General features: G+C 40.2%; 1 long non-coding RNA gene across 1 annotated transcript; it reads right to left on the bottom strand.

Annotated features, from left to right (window-relative positions):
• Positions 1–896: 896 nt before the first annotated feature.
• LOC139185799 (uncharacterized) lies at positions 897–14752 on the bottom strand. Its single transcript, XR_011569313.1, has 3 exons — positions 14679–14752; positions 10318–10415; positions 897–7287 (listed from the first exon to the last, which is right to left on the bottom strand). It is a non-coding gene; the product is annotated as an uncharacterized lncRNA (long non-coding RNA).
• Between the last annotated feature and the right edge of the window lie 10489 nt (positions 14753–25241).

Below are 25241 nucleotides of genomic sequence, written 5' to 3'. Positions count from 1 at the left end.
TATTATGATTCACCTTAAAGGCTTCTTGAGGAATATAAATTATAAAGACATAAAAGTAAACACAGAATAATCTCCTTTCATGCATATATTTACAAACCCGTAAACTCTAAGGAAGAGTGAACTGGATTTTAAAAACATTTTGAGAATTGCTTTTACTGGGTTGTTCTTTGCCTAGTTTGTTCAAGTGATTTTGGCCAAAGGAATCATATAAAATACGTCAAAACCAGATCCACTGCTGGCTATACAACTGGCTAGAGAGTAAAAATTATTGTCTCACACAGAGCACCACCAATTCAATCACGCCTCAGGGAACGGACCCTCGAAATTACAATTTCACAAGTCTTTTTTGAGGAATTACTCAGTGCCTAGTTCTTGGAGTATTTCCTCTCTGTGCTCCTGCAGCACTGTACACACAGCTCTCTTACATCACTGTGTGGACTTGTGTGTATCTTCTCTCTTCCCATTTGTCCTGACTGGGAGCTTCCTGAAGGGAGACTTGTCTCTTACTTATTGTTTTTGTACCCAGTTTCCAACAGTGGCTGACATACGATAGGCAAGTAGTCGGGGACAGATTTTTGTGCATGAATAATTCTGAGAGATACGCAAAAAGGTCTGAGACACCATCCTGACTGCAAACAGGTTATCATATTTTTGTGGTTTTAGTACTTATTGTCCTGAAACAAGCAGAATGGAATTCTTCCATAGTATTACTGGCCACATTACACATTTGGTTTCATAATCTCACCGAAGCCAATAAGATAGTTTTATTTAGGTCACACAGTAACACACATTTGTGCTTATGGAGAAACACTCTGGAGCACATGAAAAAGTTCTAAATGCTTAATTAATCATTCTTACAAATTTAGCACATTTTGTGCTCATGTACTTGTGCCAACAAGATTTCACATGTGCATTTTTATTTTCTCCTAAATAAAAAAATTAAAAATTGTTTTAAAAAAAGAAAGCTTAACCCCTTATATTCAGATGAAAGCAGTAAAGCATGGAGTGGGCCGGCTTTATCTAATTTTCCAAATTGAAGACAATGAAAAACAAACAAATGGATCACAAAAAGCAATGTATGTCTGATTTATTTGACTTTCCTATTGGTCAAACCACTCAGGGAATTCAGTTGGCAGGCTGAAATTCCTTGCACATTTGACTTTAAATATCAAGCAGGATAGCACACTGTCCACCGTGATCAGTTTAGTTCAGTTCAGTCTCAGTTGTGTCTGACCCCATGTTGTGACCTCATGGACTGAGGCACACCAGGCTTCCCTGTCCATCACTAACTCCTGGAGCTTACTCAAACTCATGTCCATCGAGTTGGTGGTGCCATCCAACCATCTCATCCTCTGTTGTCCCCTTCTCCTCCTGCTTTCAATCTTTACTAGCATCAGGGTCTTTTCAAATGAGTCAGTTCTTTGCATCAGGTGGCCAAGGTATCAGAGTTTCAGCTTCAGCATCAGTCCTTCCAATAAATATTCAGGACTGATTTCCTTTAGGACTGAAACTGGTTGGATCTCCTTGCTGTCCAAGGGATGCTCAAGAGTCTTCTCCAACAGTTCAAAAGCATCAATTCTTTGGCGCTCAGCTTTCTTTATAGTCCAACTCTCACATCCTTACATGACTACTGGAAAAACCATCTCTTTGACTAGATGGACTTTCGTTGGCAAAGTAATGTCTCCACATTTTCATATGCTGTCTAGGTTGGTCATAGTTTTCTTTCAAGGAGCAAGCATCTTTTAATTTCATGGCTGCAGTCACCATCTGCAGTGATTTTGGAGCCCAGTAAAATAAAGTCAGCCACTGTTTCCATTATTTCCCCATCTATTTGCCATGAACCGATGGGACAGGATGCCATGATCTTATTTTTCTGAATGTTGAGTATTAAGTCAACTTTTTCGCTCTCCTCTTTCACTTTCATCAAGAGGCTCTTTAGTTCTTCTTCACTTTCTGCCATAAGGGTGGTGTCATCTGCATATCTGAGGTTATTGATATTTCTCCCGGCAATCTTGATTCCAGCTTGTGCTTCATCCAGCCTGGCATTTCACATGATGTACTCTGCATATAAGTTAAATAAACAGGGTGACAATATACAGCCTTGACGTACTCCTTTCCTGATTTGGAACCAGTCTGTTGTTCATGTTCAGTTCTAACTGTTGCTTCTTGACTTGTATAAAGATTTATCAGGAGGCAGGTCAGGTGGTCTGGTATTCCCATCTCTTTCAGAATTTTCCACAGTTTGTGGTGATCCACATAGTCAAAGGCTTTGGCATAGTCAATAAAGCAGAAGTAGATGTTTTTCTGGAACTCTCATGCTTTTTTGATGATCCAACAGATGTTGGCAATTTGATCTCTGGTTTCTCTGCCTTTTCTAAATCCAGCTTACACATCTGGAAGTTCATGGTTCACATACTGTTGAAGCCTGGCTTGGAGAAGTTTGAGTTATTACTTTGCTAGCGTGTAAGATGAGTGCAATTGTGAGGTAGTTTGAACATTCTTAGGCACTGCCTTTCTTTGGGATTTGGATGAAAACTGACCTTTTCTGGTCCTGTGGCCACTGCTGAGTTTTCCAAATTTGCTGGCATATTGAATGCAGCACTTAACAGCATCATCTTTTAGGATTTGAAATAGTTCAGATGGAGTTCCATCACCTCCCCTAGATTTGTTCATAGTGATGCTTCCTAAGGCCCACTTAACTTTGCATTCCAGGATGTCTGGCTCTAGATGAGTGATCACACCATCATGATTATCTGGGTCATGAAGATCTTTTTGTATAGTTCTTCTGTGTGTTTTTATCACCTCTTCTTAATATCTTCTTCTGTTAGGTCCATACCATTTCTGTCCTTAATTGTGCCCATCTTTGCACAAAATGTTCCCTTGGTATCTCTAAATGTTCCCTTGGTATCCACTGGGTAGCCCACAGCAAAGACAGCCACACAAACCAAAAGGGAAGGAATGTTAAGCTGAACTGTCATTGACCTGCCAGACTCAGTTACCCATGAGCTGTGAAACATATGTAGAATTATGAAAAGATTATGTGGCCCTGGATGTTGTAAATGCACTATAGACTGTTTCCCCTTACTAAAATAAAGTGATGGAGTGATGCCTCCATAGAAAGAGCAATTAGTGGTAGGGAATGAAGTTCCTTACCTTTCTTTCCCCATCCTCTCCCTCCCAATCCTTTCAAGTCTCCCATGGGTCCAGTTTGGGAATTCTTGCAGAATCCGAAGTCCAGCAGTTTAACAGCTATTAAACACGGTCATAAAGTGAAGATGCAGCCCTCGAGTTGGGCTCTTGGCAGCGTCAGAGGAATATGGCAAACCGCATAGCTCTTTCACTGACAGGAAATAATGGAAAGGATGAGGGAGGAGGTATGGACAGACCAGATTGGGACTCGGAGACGATGACCCATGGAGCATACTTACCCGCTCTGGTATTGCTATTTAGTACCTGTGAAGTCTACCATTATGCATTATTAAATTCATGTATTATTGAATCATGAATCCTTGTTCCCTGATAAGAAATGGAGATGATTTCTTAGTTTAAATGAAAGCCCTGCCTCCTTATTTAAATAAAACTGCATTACTGGCTGCCTAGCATGCTAATCAAAAAGCTGCATTAAACAGGTAGGACTATACGAATTAAAAAATAATGAAACAAGATTTTCAGCCAGACATTGTTCCCTCGCCTGCTTTTCATGACAGCGGATTTCCTACTTGGAGTTGATAAGACAACGGCAAATGAAGATAACAACATGAGAGGGAAATCACTCACTCTAATGGGCTCCACCTGTGCAGACTTCAGCTCATTTACATGGCTGCAGAAAAATTAGAAATCATGCAGCAATTAGTCTGTTCTAGATTATGCAGTGTGTCAACTGATACCACTCAGGAGAGCACTAGCGCTAAAATGGTTTCAGAAGATAAATCTGCTCTCCTATACAAACAGTTTTAATTACCTGGAAAACGGCATTGCCTGTTGAGAAATCTCCATTGTGAACCTGGGCTGCTCTCCTGCTATTGGAATCAGATGTCGGGAAATTCCAATGTTTATGTAATTGACTCATATAATATTTGATGACTTGTTGAAACTGAAATTGGGTCTTTTGGTCGGCTCCCCAATTGTTCATCAAAGGCCCCTTTAATGTTTCTGTTAGAGTTGGTCAGGGAAGGGAATTTAGATTTTTTTAAGAGTGTATGTTTACTGGTACCCTTTGCTTCTTGAACCTTAACTTTTGTAAGTCTATACAAATCTGATAATTTTTCATAAATCATTTCGAATATGAAGCTGGAGTCAACAGATCAAGCAAATATGAACAATTCCTTATGAATAAAATGTTAAAACCATTAAGGTTTTGGAGTCTTACTTGAGATAGGGGGAGAAACTCTTCTATTCATTTTGGCCTTGAGGTATAACTTTCCTAAAAACCAAGGAAGTGTCTAGGGAACAGTTATGAAAATTCAGCTTTTGTATTTATATCATCATCAATTCAGTCACTCAGTCGTGTCTGACTCTTTGTGACCCATGAACCCCAGCACACCAGGCTTCCCTGTCCATTACCAACCTCCCTCGTTTACCCAAGCTCATGTCCATTGAGTCGGTGATGCCATCCAACCATCTCATCCTCTGTCGTCCCCTTTTCCTCCTGCCCTCAATCTTTCCCAGCATCAGGGTCTTTTCAAATCATTTAAAGATTTTACTTTGATATGCTTATAGAAATGTTTATGTATTTACCCACTTTATTTATTCTTTTTTTGTTTGTTTTTTTAATTGTTTTATTGGATTTGAAAGTAATGCATTAAAGTCTGAGGTTAATGGAGGCATTCTTCAAGAGAATGTTTTGGTCCTTGGGTAGCAATAACTTCTTGGGATATTGGTAGAAAGCATTCTGTCTGTGCTTTTAGGGAAGACAGAATTAAGGGCTCTTATGGAAAAGAGCAAGTAAATACTTAGCATTGTCCACTAGAGTTTTCTCCCAAAGCAAACCTTAAAAATGGCTTCTGGTTGGTGGATGGGAGTAGGAGTGAAGCATGTCTTGAAAGGCAGGCTGTGTGTTCCTTCAGTGGTGAAAGCAGGGCCAACCTTACCTACAGGTAAAGAAGGCAATCCCCCTAATATAGATGGGATTTCAGTCAGCAAACCTCTACTGGCCAAGAGATTTTTTTCTAAACTTGCTCTCCAAAACTGAGTTCAAGATTCTAATAAAGATATGGAATAGCCAGGGACACTTCATATGGAACTTCATTGGTTTCCACCTTTCGTCCCAGAAGCTGTAGTCTAATGAAGGTTCTCTTGACAAAAGATTTGCAAAGACTATCAATGTAACATATGTGCTGTAGCCCCTTCCTTAGTAACAAAATGAATAAAGTAATGCTCAAAATTCTCCAAGCCAGGCTTCAGCAATATGTGAACCGTGAACTTCCTGATGTTCAAGCTGGTTTTAGAAAAGGCAGAGGAACCAGAGATCAAATTGCCAACATCCACTGGATCATTAAAAAAGCTAGAGAGTTCCAGAAAAACATCTATTTCTGCTTTATTGACTATGCCAAAGCCTTTGACTGTGTGGATCACAATAAACTGTGGAAAATTCTGAAAGAGAGGGGAATGCCAGACCACCTGACCTGCCTCTTGAGAAATCTGTATGCAGGTCAGGAAGCAACAGTTAGAACTGGACATGGAACAACAGATTGGTTCCAAATAGGAAAAGGAGTACGTCAAGGCTGTATATTGTCACCCTGTTTATTTCACTTATATGCAGAGTACATCATGAGAAACGCTGGACTGGAGGAAGCACAAGCTGGAATCAAGATTGCCGGGAGAAATATCAATAACCTCAGATATGCAGATGACACCACCCTTATGGCAGAAAGTGAAGAGGAACTCAAAAGCCTCTTGAAGAAAGTGAAAGAGGAGAGTGAAAAAGTTGGCTTAAAGCTCAACATTCAGAAAAAAAAAGATCATGGCATCCGGTCCCATCACTTCATGGGAAATAGATGGGGAAACAGTGGAAACAGTGTAAGACTTTATTTTTCTGGGCTCCAAAATCACTATAGATGGTGACTGCAGCCATGAAATTAAAAGATGCTTACTCCTTGGAAGGAAAGTTACGACCAACCTAGATAGCATATTCAAAAGCAGAGACATTACTTTGCCAACAAAGGTTCGTCTAGTCAAGGCTATGGTTTTTCCTGCGGTCATGTATGGATGTGAGAGTTGGACTGTGAAGAAGGCTGAGTGCTGAAGAATTGATACTTTTGAACTGTGGTGTTGGATAAGACTCTTGAGAGTCCCTTGGACTGCAAGGAGATCCAACCAGTCCATTCTGAAGGAGATCAGCCCTGGGATTTCTTTGGAAGGAATGATGCTAAAGCTGAAACTCCAGTACTTTGGCCACCTCATGCGAAGAGTTGACTCATTGGAAAAGACTCTGATGCTGGGAGGGATTGGGGGCAGGAGGAGAAGGGGATGACAGAGGATGAGATGGCTGGATGGCTCACTGACTCAATGGACGTGAGTCTGAGTGAACTCCGGGAGTTGGTGATGGACAGGGAGGCCTGGCGTGCTGCAATTCATGGGGTCGAAAAGAGTCGGACCCGACTGAGTGACTGATCTCTGATCTCTGAAGGCACTGAAATGTTCTGCAGTAAAGAAATTCATTGAACACAGCATTTTCCAGACTGATCTGAAAGAAGTCAAATGCTCCTCCACACCCCTTTATAATGGAGTGGTCCTTTACATCCAGTATCCAAGAGAAGAAATTTGGGTCATACCCCTGCAGTTCAGGGGTGGGGGAAATGGCAAGAGCAGACTTTGCCTATGGACAGGAGGACACAGGACTTTAGGGTCATAGTTTATGGCGCTAGAGAGTGCAGAGGCCAACTTCATTGGCTGTGTGGATTTCTTTGGATTATTTCAAGGGCAATTTCCTCCCGTCTCAGCTCTTACACGCACAACATGTATACACAGGCACACACACAGACACACACACAGCCCCAGCCACATAATGTCCATCAAAGTCTAACACAGTTTTGCAACTTAGTTTCCTTACATGAGCCACTGAACACAAACAAAGGTTTTCACTGTCTTTTCTCTGATTCTCTCAAGGCTGGTAGGTACCAGTACCATTCTGGGTGCCCAGGAGAGGAGTTAATTCATTACACACAGTGCATACCTTACAGCATTAGCAGGTAATTCTCTCCTAGAACCAGAGCACAATGACACTCCAGCAATGTTTTTAGGATAATCCATTCTTTTCTGGCAATACCTTTTCTTACTCCACCTTCCCTGAAAGAGAACATAAAGTGCCACGTGATACTGCATCAAAGAATGATGGACTCTTTAATCTGGGAAGGATCTTAAAGATGGTGCATTAAAGGTGAGGACAGTAAGGCCCAGATGGATGGCCCTTGTTGCCCTGTGTGACACACTAAACCAAGACAGAACAGGATTATTGTTCTGGTCTTCAGAGACTTCAGTTTGTTCAACCACATCCCTGTGCTCTGCTATCACCCAGGGCCCCTCAGCAGAGGAGACAGCAGGCCCCATTCAAGAGTTCTAACCACAGCATGTGAATTTATCACTTTGAAAAAGTAGGTCATGCAGGACCCTGAAACTCAAAGAGACATGGACAGCACTGAGAATAACAAGAGATGGAAAGTCATCAGGGCAACTGGGAGTGTCCTGGAGAGAACAGGAATCTGGGTGTAAGGTGACTAAGTCTGTACTTTCTAGAGTCATAGCCCTCTCATGGGTGTGCCAACTCACCCCCTTCCACAGTGCCAACACAGCAGCGGTCATTCTGTTTCTAGAAGGATGCTAATAAAGAGAGGTCCAGGTGTGTACAGGGTGGGGGAGACTGAGCTCAGGATGGGGACCCCAGTTGGTCCTTCATATACCCAAGGACTGTCCTTACAGCCAAAGGGGGAATTCAGGATTAAAAAGCAACAACAACATAACTCAACTTTCTGCTTCTTGATCCATCTGCTTGAATAAATATGGAATATTTGCTAAAAATAATGGTGATTCTTAAAAATACTAGAAATAAATTGGATTTAGAAATATTCTAAGCATAAGTACAATGAAGAAATGAAACTATGGATTTGATGATATAAAACACAAAAGATTTGTACATTAGGGAATGGAACAAAGTCAAAGGTAACCTGGTAAGGTGGTCTGGCGTCACTGTGATCGGCACATGTTTCCACACTCTGTTTGAGGTGGGAGTAAATGTACCTCGGGATTTGAGAATAGGCAGCACTCACTGCATCAGCCCAACAGCATCCTTGAGAGGTGTGTTCTTGGCCATCACTGTTCTCTGCTCTTTATATCTCTTGAGGTCACAAATGTGTCCTCTCACAGTTCCTCTGAGCCACTGCTGATTACAGTTATGGGACGATCCCTACAGATTGCAGTGGTACTTACAGCACATTTCATAATATCAAAGAGTTTCCCCTTTGCCTGCTAACTTTTATCATTTCCTGTCACTTTAGTGAAGGCACTTATAGTGACCTCATAATTTGCATGTAACACCCAGAATGACATTCTTTGTTTCTTTGCTGCAGGCCTGGTGCCAGTTCTTGCATCCCTTTTATTAGTCATTATAAATCAAAGGGTCTACAGAATACAATAAATCACAGAGGAGACACAACAGATAAAGCCACATTCTTGATGTAGTGAGTACTCTGGAGCAGGATTTGACTGAGGGAGTTCCCAGTATGGTTCCCAGAGTACATATCCCAGATAGTATATTCCACCATACCAGTTTCCGTTGACTAAGAGCATAGTGGAGCCCTGGAACATTGGAACAAATTTAACATATGGACTGTTAGCTCTGAGCCAAAGGAGGCTCAGTCCTTCATCTTCTTCTCTATCTCGGCTCACCCCCTTGGTGATCTCATCTTGAATTATGATTCTAAATACCAGTAAGTGTTGACTACTTGGAAATGTATGTCTCCAGCCCAGACTTCTCCCCTGAACTGTAGACTCATATATCCAACTGCCCATTTGACATCTCCACTTGGAAGTCTAATAAACATCACAGGCTGTCACCTTCCACATGAAACTCCTGATCTTCTCAGGCATGTACCCCTTCCCCATCTCAGAAAATGACAATCTCCTTCTTCCAGTTGCTCAGTTCTTTCTTTTTCTCATCCCCACCTCCGACCAAGTGGGAAATCCTGTTGACCATTATCTTCAAAATATATCTAGAATCTGACCACTTCTCACCACTTACAGGCAATTCCACTGGTCCAAGCCCCCATCATCAATCACCTGAGTGACTGCAGTGGTTTCTAACTGATCTATTTTCCTTTTGACAGCTGCAGCTCAGGCTCCTCATAGCAGCCAGAGCCTGTCATGTCAGACCTTTAACAAAGGCTTCACCTGACTCGGAGGAAAAGCTCAGATCCTCACAACAGCCAGAAGGCCTTACTAGTCTGCCACCCACATCTTACTTCTTTCACATGATCTTGAAGTCACCTCTATTTTTCTCACTCTGCCTAAGCTATTCTGGGCTCCTTGAACGTATGTTTGAACACATCAGGCATTCTTCTGCCTTGGGAATTTTTAAAAATTTGTTTTCTCGTTTGCCTGGGTCATTCTTCCTCCAGATATCTTCACGACTCTCTCATTTCTCTTAAATCTTTGCCTGAATGACACCTTCTCAGTGAGTCCTTCACAGACCATACTATGTAAAATTGTAAACCTCATCCTGATATTCCTTACTTATTTTCTGACTTTATTTTCATCCATAGTCCCTATTCTATGTGATGTTACAACTTTAATGATTTACTGTCAGTATCTCTGCATCAAAATATAAAAACAATAAATGTAGAGATTTTTGTCTCAATTTTCCACTGCTATACCCTTAGTGCCTGGAATAGTGCCTGGAACATAAGAGACAAACAAAAAAAATGTTTGTTGAATGAATGAATAAAGGAAAGAAAAAAGATTTACATATTTTTTGTTTGTGCAAGATTAAATATTTGGGAAAGAATATATTTATGCTAAACTATGCTATGCAATGCAGTTTGTAAGTACGATTGGTCTGTGACATCTCCGAATCTCAGTGCCTTTTTGTAAAGTTTCTTTTTCATTTGTACAAAGTTCACTGTGGGTGTATACCAACTGGGTGGGCCTCCTGAATGGCTCTCTGACAGACAGTAACTCAAGAGATCCAGGTTATTTTCACCTGTAATTCTCTACATCCTCAGAATCCTTGACTTATACCAAATGGGAAAGTGAGGCAAATGGAGTTATTGAATGAAAGTTTGGATGAGATACTGCATAGGATCAGTTGGAAAATGACATACATACTTTTGTTCACTTTCCTTTGATCAGCACTCAGGTCCATGGTCTCATCTAGATGCAAGGATGATAGGGAAGGAATTGAGAAATATAGCTTAGCTGCAAGCCTGGGAAAGAGTAGAAGTAGATATTGGTGAACATTAGCAGTTTTTATGACATGTTATTAAAATCATATAAATTGATAAGATAAACAATAAGTCCCTAGGAAACCCTAAGTAGAGGAGAAAATCTAAAATTCTAAGGAACACATAAAAGCATGTTTAGCCTCAGTATAACAAATCAGTGCAAAAATTTAAATAAGATAACATTTTAGGAAGTTCTTTTCTAGTTTGCTGAGAGTTTATATAATGAATTTTGTAAAAAAAAAAAAAAAATTGTAAATTTTTCCCCTGCATTTATCATGATGTATGTTTTCCTCCTTTAGCTTTTTAATGTTATTAGCTGCATTGGTTGACCTTTGGCTGTCAAAATAACCATGTCTTCCTCAGATAAAATACATTTAGATGTGATGTATTAACCTTTTGGGGCTTCCCAAGTGGTGCTAGTAGGAAAGAACATGCTTTAGACATAAGAGATGCATGTTCAATCCCTGGGTTAGGAAGATCCCCTGGAGGAGGGCATGACAAACTGCTCCAGTATTCTTGCCTGGAGAATCCCATGCGCAGAGGAGCCTTGCGGGGTATAGCCTGTAGGGTTGCAAAGAGTCAGACATAACTGAAGTGACTTAGCACCCACACATTATCCTTTTTGAATCTTGACTGATTAAATTTACTAATGCTTTGTTAAAGATTTTTGTGTCCATGGTTGTGAGATATTTGTCAGTGAATTTCTTTGATGTTAATGTTTCCATCAAATCTGAGTATTAAGGAAATTGAGAAGAGTTCCTTCATAGTCTACTTTCAGAAAGAGTTTGTATACATTAGGTATTATTTCCTCCTTGAATGTTTGCTAGAATTCACCAATGAAGTCATCCAAATTTTAAGTTTTCTTTAAGGTAGATTTTAATAAGGAATAAACTTTATAAAATAGATATAGATAAATTCTGATCTTTTACATCTTCTTGTATAAGTTTTGGTACATTGTGTTTCTCTTTTCAAGGAATATGTCTTTTTCACATAAATTCAAGATTTATTTGCATAAAGTGGTTCATAATATTCACAGCTCTTTAATGGATCAAAGCCTTGTCATGGTGAAGGGGCTTGCATAGCTCAATGAAGCTATGAGCCATGCTCTGTAGGGCCATCCAAGATGAATGGGTCCTAGTGAAGAGTTCTGAAAAAATGTAGTCCATTGGAGAAGGAAATGGCAGTCCACTTCAGTAATCTTGCCTGGAAAACCCCATGGACAGTATGAAAAGGCAAAAGCATATGAAATATCAAAGACAACAGAATGATCTCAGTTTGTTTCCAAGGCAAATGGTTCAACATCATAGTAATCCAAGTATATGCCCCAACCATTAATGCCAAAGAAGCTGAAGTTGACAGGTTCTATGAAAAACTAATATCTTCAGGAACTAACACCAAAAAGATGTCCTTTTCATCACAGGGGATTGGAATGCAAAAGTAGAAGTCAAGAGATACCCGGAAAAATAAGCAAGTTTGGCCTTGGAGTACAAAATGAAGCAGGGCAAAGGCTAACAGTTTTTTCAAGAGAACATGCTCATCATAGCAAACACCCTTTTATAACAACCCAAGAGATGACTCTACACATGAACATCACCAGATGGTCAACACCAAAGTCAGACTGATTATGTTCTTTGCAGCCAAAGATGAAGAAACTCTATAAACAGTTATTAAAAACAAGACCTGGATCTGACTGTGGCTCAGATCATGAGTTTCTTATTTCAAAATTCAGGCTTAAATTGAAGAAAAGATGGAAAACCACTAGTCCATTCAGGTATGACCTAAATTAAATCCCTTATGATTGTATGGTAGAGATGATGAATAGATTCAAGGGATTATGTCCGGTAGACAGAATGTCTGAAGAACTATGGATGGATGTTCATAACATAGTACAGGAGGCAGTGACCAAAACCATTCCAAAGAAAAAGAAATATAAGAAGTGAAAGTGGAAGTCTCTCAGTCATGTCTGACTCTTTGTGAACCCATGGACTATACAGTCCAATGGAATTCTCCAGGCCAGAATACTAGAGTGGGTAGCCGTTCCCTTCTCCAGGGGATCTTCCCAACCCAGGAATCAAACTGGGGTCTCCTGCACTGCAGGCAGATTCTTTACCAACTGAGCTATCAGGGAAGCCCAAAGTGGTTGTCTGAGGAGGCTTTACAAATAGCCAAGGAAAGAAGAGACACAAAAGGCAAGGGAGAAAAGGAAATGAATGCAGAGTTCTAGAGAATAGCAAGGAGAGATAAGCAGGTCTTCCTAAATGAACAATGCAAAGAAATAGAGAAATGAGAAAGAATAGAGATTTCTTCAAGAAAATGGAGATATCAAGGGAATATTTTAGGCAAGGATGGGTACAATAAAGGACAGAAATGGTAAGAATCTAAGAGAAGCAAGAAGAGATTAGGAAGAGGTGGCAAGAATACACAGAAGAACTGTACAAAAGAGATCTCAATGACCTGGATAACCATGATGGTGTGATCATTCACCTAGAGCTGGACATCTTGGAGCATGAAGTCAAATGGGCCTTAGGACACATTACTATGAACAAAGCTAGGGGAGGTGATAGAATTCCAACTGAGCTATTTAAAATCCTAAAATATGATGCTGTGAAAGTGCTGCACTCAATAGGCCAGCAAATTTGAAAAATTCAGCAGTTGCCACAGGACTGGAAAAGGTCTATTTTCATTCCAATCCCAAAGAAAGGCAATGACAAAGAATGTTCAAACTGCCACACAATTCCACTCATTTCACATGCTAGCAAAGTAATGCTTGAAATCCTTCATGCTAAGCTTCAACAGTATGTGAACCAAGAACTTCCAGATGCTCAAGCTGGATTTAGAAAAGGCAGAGGAAGCAGAGATCAAATTGTCAACATCCGTTGGATCATCGAAAAACCAAGAGAATTCCAGAAAAACACCTACTTCTCTTTCATTGACTATGCTAAAACCTTTGGCTGTGTGGATCACAACAAACTGTGGAAATTCTTAGAGATGGGAATACCAGACCACTTTACCTGTCTACTGAGAAACCTGTATGTGGGTCAAGAAGCAACCATTAGAACCAGACATGGAACAATGGACTGGTTCAAAATTGGGGAAGGAGTACATCAGGGTATATTGTCACCCTGCTTATTTAACTTGTATGCAGTTACATGTGAAATGCTAGGCTGGATGAATCACAATCTGGAATCAAGACTTCTGGGAGAAATATTAGCGACCTCAGATATGCAGATGATACCACTCTAATGGCAAAAAGTAAAGAGGAACTAAAGAATCTCTGGATGAGGGAGAAAGAAGAAAGTGAAAGAAGTGGCTTAAAATTCAATTAAATTAAGAAAACTAAGATCATGGCACCTGGTCCCATCATTTCATGGCAAATAGAAGAGGAAAAAGTGGAAGTAGTGACAGACTTTATTTTCTTGGGTTCCAAAATCACTGTGGACAGTGACTGCAGCCATGAAATTAAAAGATGCTTGCTCCTTGGAAGGAAAGCTATGACAAACTTAAACAGCATATTAAAAAGCAGAGACATCACTTTGCTGACAAAGGTCCATATAGTCAAGGCTCTGGTTTTTCCAATAGTCATGTACAGATGTAAGAGTTGGACCATAAAGAAGGCTGAGTGATGAAGAATTAATGCTTCTGAATTGTGGTGCCGGAGAAGACTTTTGAGAGTCCCTTGGACAGCAAGGAGATCAAACCAGTCAATCCTAAAGGAAATTAACCTGAATATTCATTGGAAGGACTGAGGCTGAAGCTGAAGTTCCAATACTTTGTCCACCTGATGCGAAGAGCTGACTCATTTGAAAAGACTCTGATGCTGGGAAAGATTGAAGGCAAAAGGAGAAGGGGGTGACAGAGCATGAGCTGGTTAGATAGCATCACCAATTCAATGGATGTGAATTTGAGCAAACTCTGGGAGATGGTGGAGAACAGAGGAGCCTGGCATTCTGCAGTCCAGGCCTGCAAAGTATCGGGCACAACTTACTGACTGAACAATAACAATAACAATATCCACATATTATATTTTTAATGTGAAATACTATCTTAAATCTCCATGTTCATGAATATGAAATGGGACTTACGGTTTTCCTTTCTTAACAGATTTTTTTTTTCCCCTTAACAGATTTTTAAGATCAGTTTTAGGATCACATAAAATTGAGTGGAAACTACAGTCATACACAGATTCCCCCATTATTACCTCCCCACGAGAGTAGCTGTCACATTAGTTACAACTGATGAACCTACCTTGATACATCTTTATCCCCCAGAGTCCATTAGCATACATAGGTTCTCTCCTGGTGTTGTCCAGTAGAATGGACATATATCCATCATTATGACATCATAACACAGTTTCATTGGGCTAAAACTCCTCTATGCTCTACCAATTCATCCCTCCTCCCCACTGCAACCATTGACTTTTTTTTTTTTTTTTTTTTGCTATCTCTAACTTTTTTTTTTTTGTCTTTTCTAGAGGTTCATATGGAGAAGGCAATGGCACCCCACTCCAGTACTCTTGCCTGGAAAATCCCATGGATGGAGGAGCCTGGTAGGCTGTAGTCCATGGGGTCACCAAGAGTCGGACACGACTGAGCGACTTCACTTTCACTTTCACTTTCACTTTTCACTTTCATGCACTGGAGAAGGAAATGGCAACCCACTCCAGTGTTCTTGCCTGGAGAATCCCAGGGATGGTGGAGCCTGGTGGGCTGCCATCTATGGGGTCGCACAGAGTTGGACATGACTGAAGTGACTTAGCAGCAGCAGCAGAGGTTTAAATAGTTAGAATCACACAGTATGTAGCTTTTTCAAATTGGCTTTTTTCAGTTAGCAACATGCATTTCAATTTCCTCCATATCTCTTCATGACTAAATAGTTCATATCTTTTTGGTGCTGAATAATATTCCATTGTCTGGATGCAGCACAGTTTATTTACCCATTCACATACTGAAATAAATTCTGGTTGCTTTTAGCTTTGGTAAATAATAAACTGTTATAAATATCCATGTGCTGATTTTCAAATCCTATAGGGATATACCAAAAAGTGAGATTGCTGGACCATACAATAAGTATATGATTAGTTTTAAAAGAAGCTGCCACTATCTTCCAAATTGGTGGTATCATTTTGCATGCCTACCAGCTATGAATGAAACTTCCTGTAGCTCAGCATCTTCACCAGGATACTGTGCTGTTAGTGTCCTGGATTTTGGTCATTCTGTTTGTTCATTTGTTTAATTATTTATTAAATATATTTTGATTGGAGCATAGCTGATTTATAATATTATATTAATTTCAGGTATACAACATGGTGATTCAATATTTCTATAGATTATATCCCATTTAAAGTTACTATAAAATATTGACTATATTCCCTGTACTGCACAATATATCCTATATTTTACTTATTTTATACCCAGTAGTTTGTCTCTTTTAATGTCTTATCCCTCTCTTACCATCTCTCTCTTCCCATTGGTAACTACTAATTTAATCTCTATATCTGTAAGTCTGTTTCTGTTCCAATATATTCATTCCTTTCATTTATTAGATTTCACATACAAGTGATAACATAAAGTATTTGTCTTTCTCTGACTTTTTTAGTTAAGTATAATACCCTTCAGGTCCATCCATGCTGTTGCAAATGGCAAAATTTCATTCCTTTTTGTGGCTGAGTAATATTCCAAAATCACATCTTTTTTATCCATTCAGCTGCTGATGGACACTTAGGTTGATTTCATACCTCGGCCATTGTAAGCAATGCTGCTAGGAACATTGGGGTGCATGCATCTTTTCAAATTAACATATTTGTTTTCTTTTCTTTAGATACAGACCCAGGAGTGGAATTGCTAGATCATATGGTAGTTCCATTTTCACTTTTTTGAGAAACCTCTGAACTGTTTTCCACAGCGACTGCACCAAACTCCATCCACTAATATTTTGTTGAGCAATTCCACATCTATGTTCACCAGGTACATTGTGATTTTCTTTTTTGGTGGCATCTTTGTGTGATTTTGGTCTCAAGTCTTGTAAAATGAGTTTGGAAGTGCTCTCTCCTTTTCCATTTTTTGAAATAATTTGAGAAGGATAGGTATTAACTCTTCTTTAAATGTTTGGTGTAATTCACCTGGGAAGTCATCTGGTCTTGGGCTTTGTTTTGGGGGAATTAACTAATTCAATCTCTTTATAGCAATCAGTCTATTCATATTGCTTCAAGATTCTTCTGTATCATCTAAACTGCTGTTGATTTCCTTTAGTGTATTTTTTAATATTATTTTTGTTCTCCCTGAAGGCATTTAAAAAAATAACTTTATTTACTTTTGGCTGTTCTGGGCATTCATTGCTACACGGGATTTTGTCTAGTTGGGGTGAGTGGGTGCTGCTCTCTAGTTGCTGTATGCGGGCTTCTCACTGCAGTGGCTTCTCTTGTGTAGCACAGGCTCCAAGGTGCTAAGGCGCACCAACTTGAGTAGCTGCAGCACATGGGCTCAGTACTCGCAGGTCTCGGGCTCTAGAGCACAGGCTCGATAGTCATAGGGCAAGGGCTTAGCTGCTCTGTGGCATGTAGGATATTCCCAGATGAGGGATCAAACCCGTGTCAACTGCACTGGCAGGTGGATTCTTTACCACTGAGCCACCAGGGAAGCCCCATTTTTAGGTTATTTTTTATTTCAGTTATTGTATTCTTAAATTTTGATTGTTTCTTTCTTGTGTTTTCTAAGTCTTCTCACTGAATCCCTGCATGCTTTTCCTGTGTTTTATGAAGGTTGTTATGAATATTTCTTTGAACTTTTTATCAGGTATATTATTTACCTCCATGTCATTATGGTTTTCTTCTCTGGGATTTTATTTTATTCTTTTGTTTGGAACATTTTCCTTTGTTTCACTTTGATGGGATAGTTGGAGCTGGAGTGGACATGGCTCAGGAGGAGTCCCAGTTCAGTTCAGTCGCTCAATCGTGTCCAATTCTTTGCGACCCCATGAATCCCAGCACGCCAGGCCTCCCTGTTCATCACCAACTCCCAGAGTTTACCCAAACTCATGTCCATTGAGTCAGTGATGCCATCCAGCCATCTCATCCTCTGTCATCCCCTTTTCCTCCTACCCCCAATCCCTCCCAGTATCAGGGTTTTTTCCAATGAGTCAACTCTTCACATGAGGTGGCCAAAGTATTGGAGTTTCAGCTTCAGCATCAGTCCTTCCAATGAACACCTAGGACTGATCTTTAGGATGGACTGATTGGATCTTCTTACAGTCCAAGGGACTCTCAAGAGTCTTCTCCAACACCACAGTTTAAAAGCATCAATTCTTCAGTGCTCAGCTTTCTTCACAGTCCAACTCTCACATCCTTACATGACCACTGGAAAAACCATAGCCTTGACTAGATGGACCTTTGTTGGCAAAGTAGTGTCTCTACTTTTTAGTATACTATTTAGGTTGGCGATAACTTTCCTTCCAAGGAGTAAGCGTCTTTTAATTTCATGGGTGCGATCACCATCTGCAGTGATTTTGGAGCCCCCCAAAATAAAGTCTGACACTGTTTCCACTGTTTCCCCATCTATTTGCCATGAAGTGATGGGACCGGATGCCATGATCTTTGTTTTCTGAATGCTGAGCTTTAAGCCAACTTTTTCACTCTCCTCTTTCACTTTCATCAAGAGGCTCTTTAGTTCTTCTTCACTTTCTGCCATAAGAGTGGTGTCATCTGCATATCTGAGGTTACTGATATTTCTCCCGGCAATCTTGATTCCAGTTTGTGCTTCTTCCAGCCCAGTGTTTCTCATGATGTACTCTGCATATAAGTTAAATAAGCAGGGTGACAATATACTGCCTTGAAGGACTCCTTTTCCTATTTGGAACCAGTCTGTTGTTCCATGTCCAGTTCTAACTGTTGCTTCCTGACCTGCATTCAGGTTTCTCAAGAGGCAGGTCAGGTGGTCTGGTATTCCCATCTCTTTCAGAATTTTTCACAGTTTATTGTGATCCACACAGTCAAAGGCTTTGGCATAGTCAATAAAGCAGAAATAGATGCTTTTCTGGAACTCTCTAGCTTTTTCGATGATCCAGTGGATGTTGGCAATTTGATCTCTGGTTCCTCTGCCTTTTCTAAAACCAGCTTGAACATCTGGATGCTCACGGTTCAGGTATTGCTGAAGCCTGGCTTGGAGAATTTTGAGCATTACTTTACTAGCATGTGAGATGAGTGCAATTGTGTGGGTCGTTTGAACATTCTTTGGCATTGCCTTTCTTTGGGATTGGAATGAAAACTGACCTTTTCCAGTCCTGTGGCCACTTCTGAGTTTTCCAAATTTGCTGGCATATTGTGTGCAGCACTTTCACAGCATCATCTTTCAGGATTTGGAATAGCTCAACTGGAATTCCATTACCTCCCCTAGCTTTGTTCGTAGTGATGCTTCCTAAGGCCCACTTGACTTCACATTCCAGGATGTCTGGCTCTAGGTGAGCGATCACACCATCCTGATTATCTGGGTCATAAAGATCTTTTTTGTCCCATGGGCAATCAAACAATGGGACTCACAGATACGTCCAAACTTGAAGAGGCCCACAGCATTTCCCTGTTTGGCAGGAGCACTAGAGTTAGGTTTGTTTTTTTTCCCATATAATCCAGGAGCCCTTTAAACTGCTGTTGTTTAGCTGTGTCCCAGGGTGGGTGAGTCTGCACTTGGGCTCCTTGGCAATGTCCCTCCCTAGTGCAAGGCACTGCACTGGCAGCGGGATTCCCATAGGTGCTGTGTCTCCCTGTCTTTCCTATCAGTCTTGATGTGGTCCTTCTATTTGCAGTAGGTGTTTAGTCAGCCTTCGGATCTTCAGGAGGAATTGCTCTAAATGTAGGTGTAGATTTGGTGTGTTGGTGGGTGGAGGTCAGTTCAGGGTCTCTCTATGCCAATATCTTGGAACTCTTTAAATTTCCCTTCCAGGTAAAATACTTCTCAGGTCTGGTCCAACAATTCTATGTCTAAAATGAATTAGAATCTTCTATATAGAGAGAAATATATGTGCTTTTTTTTTTTTTAAAGAAAGTCTAGTTTTAAAACAGCACAGAGAACACTATATGGCTACCTTTAACTTATTTCAACTTGAAATATACTGAGTATCTGCTATTTCACAGAAAAAAATATCTTATTTTCCTATCGTGGTCTCCCTTGTCATTTGTATATGCAGAAGTTATGTTGTTAGATACAAATATACTCATTGTTGATATATCTTCCCTATTTATTGGTCATTTATCAGTATAGTGTTTCTTTTGGAGATTTCATTAAGAGCTATTCTGTCCTGATATTGCAATTGATATTTTTCTATCCTAAGAATTGCCAAGGTTTATGTTAATTTTTACTTTCACAATAATAAATTCATCATTTACAAGAATCATATAAGTGCATATTATACTTTTCAGATTGCTGTTATCTTCTTCATTGTCAAATTTCTGTGCAGAGTTTTTCATATTTCTCAGTTACTTTATTTATTTTATTTTATTTTTTTTAAATTTTATTTTATTTTTTTTTATTTATTTTTTTTTTCACAAGCAATTTCCATTTTATTTTACTTTTAAACTTTACATAATTGTATTAGTTTTGCCAAATATCAAAATGAATCCGCCACAGGTATACATGTGTTCCCCATCCCGAACCCTCCTCCCTCCTCCCTCCCCATACCATCCCTCTGGGCCGTCCCAGTGCACCAGCCCCAAGCATCCAGCATCGTGCATCGAACCTGGACTGGCAACTCGTTTCCTACATGATATTTTACATGTTTCATTGCCATTCTCCCAAATCTTCCCACCCTCTCCCTCTCCCACAGAGTCCATAAGACTGTTCTATACATCAGTGTCTCTTTTGCTGTCTCGTACACAGGGTTATTGTTACCATCTTTCTAAATTCCATATATATGCGTTAGTATACTGTATTTATGTTTTTCCTACTGGCTTACTTCACTCTGTATAATAGGCTCCAGTTTCATCCACCTCATTAGAACTGATTCAAATGTATTCTTTTTAATGGCTGAGTAATACTCCATTGCGTATATGTACCACAGCTTTCTTATCCATTCATCTGCTGATGGACATCTAGGTTGCTTCCATGTCTTGGCTATTATAAACAGTTTGCCAAATATCAAAATGAATCCGCCACAGGTATACATGTGTTCCCCATCCTGAACCCTCCTCCCTCCTCCCTCCCCATACCATCCCTCTGGGTCGTCCCAGTGCACCAGCCCCAAGCATCCAGTATCGTGGGTCAAACCTGGACTGGCAACTCGTTTCATACATGATATTATACATGTTTCAATGCCATTCTCCCAAATCTTCCCACCCTCTCCCTCTCCAACAGAGTCCATAAGACTGTTCTATACATCAGTGTCTCTTTTAAACTTAAAAGCTTCTGCACATCAAAGGAAACTATTAGCAAGGTGAAAAGGCAGCCTTCAGAATGGGAGAAAATAATAGCAAATGAAGCAACTGACAAACAACTAATCTCAAAAATATACAAGCAACTCCTACAGCTCAACTCCAGAAAAATAAATGACCCAATCAATAAATGGGCCTAAAAACTAAATAGACATTTCTCCAAAGAAGACATACAGATGGCTAACAAACACATGAAAAGATGCTCAACATCACTCATTATCAGAGAAATGCAAATCAAAACCACTATGAGGTACCATTTCATGCCAGTCAGAATGGCTGTGATCCAAAAGTCTACAAGCAATAAATGCTGGAGAGGGTGTGGAGAAAAGGGAACCCTCTTACACTGTTGGTGGGAATGCAAACTAGTGCAGCCACTATGGAGAACAGTGTGGAGATTCCTTAAAAAACTGGAAATAGAACTGCCTTATGATCCAGCAATCCCACTGCTGGGCATACACACTGAGGAAACCAGAAGGGAAAGAGACACGTGTACCCCAATGTTCATTGCAGCACTGTTTATAATAGCCAGGACATGGAAGCAACCTAGATGTCCATCAGCAGATGAATGGATAAGAAAGCAGTGGTACATATACACAATGGAGTATTACTCAGCTATTAAAAAGAATACATTTGAATCAGTTCTAATGAGGTTGATGAAACTGGAATCTCAGTTACTTTAGCTTTTCAAATTTCTCTCATAAATTTCCTTAAGTTTATGCTTCTTGGTGAGAAATATATTTAAATTATATTTTACAAATGTATATTAAGGATGCCATTAACATTGCTTCTAATTTCTTCTCCCTTAATTCTTGGATCCTCTGAATTATTGGAAAAGTCATTTCCATTCAAATAGGACTAAGAGTAGCTAAACATTGATAAAAAGTTTGATGAAATATAAACAGAGAGAGAAGTTGGACAGATTTGTAAAAGCTTATTTTTTTCTTCATGAAAAGTTTCTAGCTCCTAATTGAACAGACTAGCTCTTCCAGTCTTCACTGTTACCAAAAAAGACCCCAATCCACCTCCTCGAACAAATAGACATTCACATTTTTCATTTTTTACCCCAGTTACCATGATTCAACTATAGCACTAATCCTACTGAGTTTTTAATGACACAAAATATAAAACTTTCTTATTACCCACCACATATACATGTGTTTTACTCTCCTGCTTTAATGAACAGATGGTATATATCACAATAATCTGAGTGTATGAATAAACAAATTAAAAGAAAATGTCTAATATTTCCAGGAAAATTGGTACTTTGGGAAGATGTGCTATGTTTAACATAACATCACATACACACTCTGCAGGGTTGTATCCATGGGCATATGTGCAAAATAGTTGAAAATCATGGAAAATACAAGATGAAATACAAACTCTTTAACTTGCTAATTATGGTCTATCATCTCACTGCCACCTACCAAGCCAGCTTTGCTCCCACCACTGCCCTATTTGCATCCTATATGACAGACATTTGAACTATTTGCTAGTCTTTAAATCACTGTCCCATTTCATACCTCTGTGCCTTTGTGTATGCAGGTCCCTTTGCCTTCCCTTTAAATGGACTCATTGTCCATCAGGTAAAATCTTATTCACCTCTCAAATCTCAGCTCAAATCATACCCGCTAATGAAAACGTACCTTATTATGTCAAGAAGAAAAAAAGAATTTGGTTTCTACTCCTGTTGTTCTTTATACTAAATCCACAGTATGCCAATCATCTCACTGTATTTTAATAACCACTATTTTAAACAAAATATATTTTTCATCCTTATTCCCCATCACTTATCACCTAGCATGGTACATATTTGTTACTGTATAAATATTTGCTGAAAGAAGTATTTAGGGCCAGCCATTTAAAAGACACGATTATACCCTCTAAACACTACATTTCTAGGGTTATATTTGGTATTCCCTTAGTGGAACAACAGAGAAGGCAATGGCACCCCACTCCAGTACTCTTGCCTGGAAAATTCCATGGATGGAGGAGCCTGGAAGGCTGCAGTCCATGGGATCGCTGAGGGTCGGACACGACTGAGCGACTTCCCTTTCACTTTTCACTTTGATGCATTGGAGAAGGAAATGGCAACCCACTCCAGTGTTCTTGCCTGGAGAATCCCAGGGATGGTGGAGCCTGGTGGGCTGCCGTCTATGGGGTCGCACAGAGTCAGACACGACTGAAGCGACTTAGCAGTAGCAGTAGCAGTAGTGGAACAAAGACTGGGCTTATAGAACTTTACATAGAACAGTTGTGAAAATTCTCATCCGTATCATGTAAGACCCCTTGAAGTCCCACAGCGCCTGTGACTATTCATTCTCACTGACCTCTCTCTTCTCTGAACTGTGAACACATGAACCTCTAAAACCCAACTTCCCATTGAGAAAAACCTGACAATCATGGTGTGAGAGAATAAATTTCTCAAAAGCTGCATCTTTACTTATTATTAAAATAAAACTCTTCTGGAATTTGGGAAGAATGGAGATATTTCTATTTCAAATATCTATTTCAAATGTTGCATAAATCCAGTGAGAGTAGTTTTGATCATCTGCCACATGGTCTGTCTTTTGTCCTCTATTGAAAGGTCAGAAGATGAAGGGACCCTGGCTAGGACAGTCTGCAGGACAAGATATTTAAACCTGGGGAAGGTAATGAGACATACTAAAATACATACATGTAAAAGTGTGTGCATGTGTCTATGTGGAAGTAGGTTTAAATTGTTTTTCCAGTTTTCATGTCTTTTGGTGGGATTATATTTGGAATAAAACAGACATAAGTTTGCATGGTAACTCCATCATGTATTTGTCTCTTAAACATAAGCAAGTCAAGGTCAAACTCTTTAAGTTTCAATTTTATCAATTCTATAAATACCTTACACTCTCATCTCTAAGATCCTTACACACACACAGAGACACAATTTCTCTTGGTTGTGAACATACACTGTAGCTTACAGATGCTCACTGTCTTAAAATGTCTTAAGAGAAATAATTTTGTTCTTGTTTAATCATTCAGTCATATTCAGCTCTTTGTGAGCTCATGGATTGTAGCATGCTAGCATGCCAGGCTCCTCTGTCCTCCACTATTTCCTGGAGTTTGCTCAAATTCATGACCACTGAGCTGGTGATGCTATCTAACCATCTCATCCTCTGCCACTACCTTCTCCTTCTGCTTTCAATCTTTCCAAGCCTCAGAGTCTTTTCCAATGAGTTGGTTCTTCATATCAGATGGCCCAAGTATTAGAGAAATACTTTGGCATTCCCCAGTTATGACCAACCTAGATAGCATATTTAAAAGTAGAGACATTACTTTGCCAACAAAGGTCCATCTAGTCAAGGCCATGGTTTCTCCAATGGTCATGTATGGATGTGAGAGTTGGACTGTGAAGAAAGCTGAGCACCGAAGAACTGATGCTTTGAACTGTGGTGTTGGAGAAGATTCTTGAGAGTCCCTTGGACTGCAAGGAGATCCAACCAGTCCATTCTAAAGGAAATCAGTCCTGGCTGTTCATTGGAAGGACTGATGCTGAAGCTGAAACTCCTAATACTTTGGCCACCTCATGCAAAGAGTTGACTCATTGGAAAAGACTCTGATGCTGGGAGGGACTGGGGGCAGGAGGAGAAGAGGACGATAGAGGATGAGATGGCTGGATGGCATCACTGACTCGATGGACGTGAGTCTGAGTGAACTCCAGGAGTTGGTGATGGACAGGGAGGCCTGGTGTGCTTCGATTCATGGGGTTGCAAAGAGTCGGACATGACTGAGCTACTGAACTGAACTGAAGGAAATTTAGCATGTGACTGACTTACTATGGACTGCAAGGGGGAATGAGGCTAGAACCCATCATTTTGTCTCTCCATTTTCCCACCCCAAGAGACCTCTAAGGTAGATAAGCAAAGTACTAGCCTAATGCCCTGTATTTCTTTCAACTGAGAAAAAGGACTCAGCCAGGTGGATTGTGTTTCCCCAAATTAGAGTCAGACTAGACCTGACACTTCTGACTTCTTTCACTACACCTGTTTCACTGAAAACCAGAGGATCTTAAATCTGGTTGCATGATTTACTCCTATTTGCCTCCCAGGTCCACTCTCCATTCTTGTCTGTGGGTGGAGGAGGAATGAACTTGGTGGATGGCTCCAAAAGGCTCTCTTAGCTCCTGACTTCTAGCTGGGGTCGCTCAACCAGGATCACCAGCTGGGGGCAGAAGTGGGAAGGATAATGTGGTTGGGGTAGTCCTTCCCTGGGTGACTTCCTGTGGGGTTACCTACAGTCAGCTACTTCCCTCCTAGGTCAGGCTGCCCTCTCTCTTGTTTCTGACAGCTGCTCCCACCCTTTTCCCATTCAGACTAGGGGTAAAACAGCAACCCACTGTCCCCAGCCCAGGGTACTGGAATATC

Source organism: Bos indicus, chromosome 11 (genome assembly GCF_029378745.1).
Source record: "Bos indicus isolate NIAB-ARS_2022 breed Sahiwal x Tharparkar chromosome 11, NIAB-ARS_B.indTharparkar_mat_pri_1.0, whole genome shotgun sequence".
NCBI classification, from domain to species: Eukaryota; Metazoa; Chordata; class Mammalia; order Artiodactyla; family Bovidae; genus Bos; species Bos indicus.
This window is presented reverse-complemented; position numbering and strand designations above follow the sequence as displayed.